Consider the following 6,000-nt stretch of genomic DNA (forward strand, 5'->3'; position numbering starts at 1 on the left):
CAGATGCCTCACAGATCTGTCACACATGTGTTGCCTGGATCCCAGTACAGCTCTCTGCAGAAGAGACAAAAAAAACCCCAAACCCAGAACAATTGGTTTATAAATCCCACAGTGTCAGACAGCAGCACAACAACATTTGAATCTGATACTGTGGAGCTCCTTGTGCTCCTCTGAAGATAGATTTGACCTTGCTGTGAATTATAATGAACGATACTCACAAATTGGATCCACTTGCCATATTACAACATGCATTTCCACTTCTGCTGGGCAGATCCAACAGTGTGTTCAGTTACTATTGTCTTCTTTTCAGACAGATTTTAGTAATTTTGAATGCAGAAATATAATTGGAAAAAAACCCCCCAGAGTTAATGAGATAACATAATGAGAACTGCCAGGGTAGGCACAAGTCCTCAGCACTTACTTTAAAGAATCTATTCCCAGAATGGATTCCAAAATATTTGTTTATGCTCTTTCTATAATGCAAATAGAAAATTTTACATCTCTGGATAATGATCTAAAAGACTCAGAAGTAGTGAAAGGAACCTCCACTAACTACCATTGCAAAACACTAAAAATAGGGCTGCATCTAAATTTATGTTGGTTTTGGTTTTTTTTTTAGTTAATGAAACCAGTTTGGGGATGCCTATGCGGGATCCAAAATATTTTCCCTTGTCACATGCATGCATCGATTGCACATCTAAATCTCGGTTTGTACCCCAGACCATAGGAACATATAGAATCATAGGATCATTTAGGTTGGAAAAGACCTTTAAGATCATCAAGTCCAACTGTTAACCTAGCACTGCCAAGTCCACCACTAAACCATGGCCCTAAGTGCCACATCTACACATCTTTTACATACCTCCAGGGATGGTGACTGAAGCCCTTCCCTGGGCAGCCTGTTCCAATACTAGGAATATTTCCTAATATCCAATCTAAACCTCCCCTTGCACAACCTGAAGCCGTTTCCTCTCATCCTAGAGAGAGGATGATATTTAGATTCTATGCATTCTTATTTTTTATTCTATAATGCAATGTTGAATCAAACTGGTGTCTGAATGAAGAGTTAGAATTGAGCTTTTTTAAAAGAAAAATATTAATTAGGATTCCATCCTGTGTACTCCAGTCATGTGCTGCATAACTTTTGTACTCTTTTTCCAGTGGCTTTCTTCCTCTTACGAATGAACAGTGTTTTTCTACAACAAACTTAACCTTTTTGTGCCATGAAACAGATATGTTACAAGCAGTGGCATTACAGGTTTTCTCATGCTGGCCGATGTGCTTGCCCTTTGACTCCTTAGCTTGGAGCAGAGTTTGCAGTCCATGCCCATTGTCCAGGTTATCAAGGATGTGCATGGGGGCTAGCTGTCTGGCCCTTGATGTAACAGGATTTTTGAGAGCTCAGCTTGAAGCTCCCTCCTTAGTTCAGTGATAATTCTTTGGAGTTGCTGGATTTTCACTACTAAAAAATGTCTGTCTGACAGGAGAAATAGTCCCTGTAAATGAATTAAGAGTGATTTTTTTTTTTTTGTTAGCTGTCAGGCAGCACGCATGACTTTCCCGTTTCACCTCAAAGTGGACTAAATTTCTAAGTTTATTATGTAATTATGGCACTGGTCATTGGAATGGAAAATTATTGCTACCTGTTTTTCCATTGTTGGTTGCTCTAGGGACAAATAACCCTATCCAAATGTGTTAGTTTTAAAAATTATTTTTAAATGTACGCTGCTGTACAGAGCAACCCTGCCACGTATTCTCTCTTTTGCCTGGAGCTATTCATCAGCTGACTTACTCTCCCACTTCTTCTTGACTCCCTCTTTCCTACCCACGGCAGGGATGAAACACACACGTATGTGCACACACATACCCATTTCCTTCTCTTCTCTTCCTCATTTTGCCTGTCTCCTCCCGGCCCAGTTTCTCCTTTAGTTGCTGAGGGCTTCTCTCAAGGAGCTTTATCCTGCAGGGACAGAAAAATAAGAAAGGGGGAGAGGGGAAGGGCTGTGCTGGTCACCCATTAAATGGCGACGGGGAGGAGGCATGCCAGAGCCCTAAGGAGCACTATCAGCAGCTTTCCTAGCAGAGCCCTGCTGGAGACACTTCCCTTTCCAGCCGGAAACTCCCATCTGCTTCCTTACATTGCAGAGCCGCTTGAGGCTGCCTAAGGTGTGGTAACAACACAGATGGGGTTTGTAAGGACTTTTTTGGTGTCCATTTAAAGGGAAGAAGAGGGAGAGGACGTGCTTCTCCAGTCCTTTTGGAGGTGGTGGTGCAATAGTAGGCTCTGCAGAAAGGCAAGGAGGGATGAGGTGGAAGAGATGTGGGGAAACTGAAAACAGACCGTCAGGCTGGAGGCATTTCATTGTCTCTCTAGAAGGGAGGGCTCCCTGCCTGTGAGTCCCGAATGACTGAGGAATAGTGTTTTTGGGACATGCCTGCCCACTGTCGAGCTGTCAGGGATGATGCATTTCAGTCACAGTCTGCTTAAACTGGATCTGAACTAAGGACCTGGAGGAGTTAGTGGTTTCCTTGGTTGCGTAGGCTCAGCTGGAGGAAGGAGTTCTGGCTGAAACACAGGTGTGTGCAGCGATGTCTGCTCTTTCACTTGGGTAATAAATCTATTATTTTACTGTTATACTGTTCCACAGAGAATTCTGGTTTTGGTCCAGTGTGCTTTGGGATCTGCTCAGCCTCACTTCTCATTGCTCTGAGCTGATGCCACCAGCAGAAGTGTAAATTGCAATGGTGCTTCTGTGATGCAAAGGCCTGGCTCTCCGCTGGCTACTAAACCGAATGTAACTCATATCACCACTGCAGCAGACCAAAGTTGACAGCCATTACCAAAGGAGTCCAGAGCAACGTTTTATGTTTTTATTCCAGCTAGCTCAGATCTGTTGCATAGCTGTGTGTTTACAATGATCTGCGTAGGACTGTCTTGGAACCACTTCATTTCATTGTGCGCTTTATGATTACTTTATAATTAGCCAGAGTCAAGCCAATAATCTCACTTACAGAGCATAACCAAGAACAATTGTATTTTTTGTCATTGTTCTAGACTTGTTTTAAAATTTTCTTAAAACTACACTTGAAATGTAAATGTATTTAACAAATACCCTAAATGGTTAATTTTTATTCAGTGATTAGTAGGAAGTTTATTATTTGTATTTTTTTCAGATTGAAAAATTAATCTTGACAAGCTATGCACTTATATTGGACAGTTTTAATTATGTGACATGCCTGTTTGTTATTTGAGAGTCTGCTCATGTTTGGACTCCTAACACACAGGGGAAAATTCATAGTTCATTGTTTACTGAAGAATCCTTTCAGGTTTTGGACAATCTTTTTCAAAGTAAGTTCTTTCAATGTAAAATGTGATTACATGCAGGCAGGTAACTATGCACATTGAATTAGAATTATTATTCCTACTTTTTTTTTTACTACTGAGGAGTGGTGCTTAAAATTCCCTGGCATAATTTGCCCCAGAAATCTTAAAATACTAATAATTTAATTAGAAATTATTAATAGTACTAATAATCCTTCCCTGTGGAAGCTATCCTCTATTTCTTATTTCACCAAAAGAAGAAACTTGCAAGCAAACAAAACAGTGGCTCATCTGCTGAAACTTATTTGATTTGAAAGGAGCAAACATAGTTCATGTATAATTGCTAAAATTTGCTCCGTTATGAGTAAATGCACAGGTATGTAATGTCACAGCTCCGTGAGAAGGTCCCACTTTCCTTTCACCTTGTCTAGCCTCTGTTGTTAATGGATCTCTAAGATCTTTCCTGTATTATTGATTCAGCCACATGATGCATGTGGGAGGAGCTTGGGGTTGTGTTTCCATCAGTTCAGTCAGCAGCTCGGTTTTGTTAGTCATCTGCACTGACCATGAGACAATTCCATTTTTCTAAACACTCATTATGAATGCTGCTCCTAACGATTCATTTCTGATATATGTGGAAGTGTTCAGTAGTCAAGAACAGATTTCCTTTCTAATTACAGCTAAAGTTAATGATGCCTTGAGATACCATTTGGATTCTGCCAGGTTCCATGTCCTACAAAACGTGACTAGACTAGAACTGCTTAAATATGTGTCAGATCTCTCCTATTGTGTTTTACATTATTCTCAGGTAAAGATAATAATGTTTTGATGCTTCCTAATTGATCAGATTGTAAAACACAGCAGAACAAGACCAGCAATCAACAAGGGTTTCTCTAAATAGATATTTACTGTGCAAGACAAAAATTCTAGACAGACCCTGTAACATGAATGGTGAAGATTAACAAAGGCTAGGAGGGGGAAAAAATCAGACCCTTAGTAATGCATCTGATTTTAGAAAGTTTTCTGCAAACTCTTTGCCCATTTCTAACTCAGCTGAAATGAGTGGTAAAATTATGGATTAATGAATGGAAGATAAATCAAGCATGGGGGAAATGTGGAGGCTCCTAGGAAACTTTCCTGCTTTGCTGGGGCAGCCGAACATTTCTAAGGATGCCTACTCAGCATACATTCAAGTGGAATGAATATCCTTATTGCAATGCAAGACAAGCTCATCATTTAAGACTATAAAATAGTTACTGACTACTGCTGGTACTGGTGAGTTAAACTGATTCTGAACCAAACATCAGTTTGAACTGTTTTTTTTTAACTTTTCTTGAACCAGAACTGAATTTGAATGTTGTTTTCAGGCATAGCTGACTTCATGCTGGAAGTGAACAATAACAGCTTCAGTCAGAGCTGAATGTGAACTAAGCTGAAAAACTGAATCGCTTGACTCCTGGTGGACCACTACAGGCTGTTCCCCTAGCTGCTGACAGGGCTGAGCAGGAGGAGGACTTCCAGAATAGGTAAGAGGAGCAGGATGTTTTCATGTCGTCTTAGGGAGCATGGATCAAGAGACATAACACACTAGTTAATCATCACTGTAAATGTTAAAGCCATTTCCTTCCTCACAGGTCCCCAAAGCAGGACTCTCATGCTGTAAGAATAACAAATATAAACCAGCTTTGTACAGCAGTGATTGCCCTGAAAAGGCTTCAGTAACTTCTCCTGCCTCTCAGTGGGACTTAATGCCTTGCCACTTCTTTGTATAGCGGAATTTTATTTCTTCAGCTAGTTTAGCACTCATTTATGGAGCTCACCAACTGTATGGGTTGTGTAAGCATGCATATATATGCATATACAGATATGTGTGTGTATGTATATAAATTTATCCATACACAAGCCCTTGTTTGTTATCCTGAGTCTGTGGATGTTAGAACAATGCCATGAGTTCATGATTTAAACAGCCAAACAAATAAGATAGCTGAGGCAATTAGAAGATGTTTCTGAACAGTGCTATTTTGGACAGTCAGTCAGCTCAATACAGTTAATTTCAACTAGTAATTCTAATTGATTATATTCTACTTAATAGAATTAGCGACAGAGTATATTCTGGACTTTTTTTTCCTCCCCCCCCCCCCCCAGTAACTCTCTTGGCTTCTGAACTCTATTAACTGCAACTGATTTTGCATATTGGATGAAGCAGGGACAATGTTTTTCTGAAATTTCCCCGAGTTATTCCTGCAGGAAAGGCGACAAGGTAAGGTGGAGCAAAATCTCTTCATTGCCGAAGTTTGTTCTTTTATAAACATAAGTTCTTCTTCCCCCTCTTCATTAAGGCCTCCTCAACCTCCCCGCTGCTAAAATGTTTTCACCTAAGGTGGATGTTACACACCTGGTAATGGGGGTCTGAGATCCTGGCAGCTGAAAAGAAGGGAAACAAATGCTGGTAGGTGGTGAGATTGCTGCGTCCACTGCTAGCACATTTACTGTATGCTGTGGGACTCGCACAGCCAGGCAACTTCCTCTGGTTTGCAGAGGGAAAGAGAAAAACTGTGTGGCTCACAGTGTGATTTCACCAAGTTGTATGTATGTCCTTAGGGAAGAAGCAGCCCTCCTGCTTTACATTCAAATTGCTTTTTACGTTACTTGCAAAACTGGTATCAGCTAAACAAACT

Source organism: Buteo buteo, chromosome 3 (genome assembly GCF_964188355.1).
Source record: "Buteo buteo chromosome 3, bButBut1.hap1.1, whole genome shotgun sequence".
In the NCBI taxonomy this organism is placed as follows: Eukaryota; Metazoa; Chordata; class Aves; order Accipitriformes; family Accipitridae; genus Buteo; species Buteo buteo.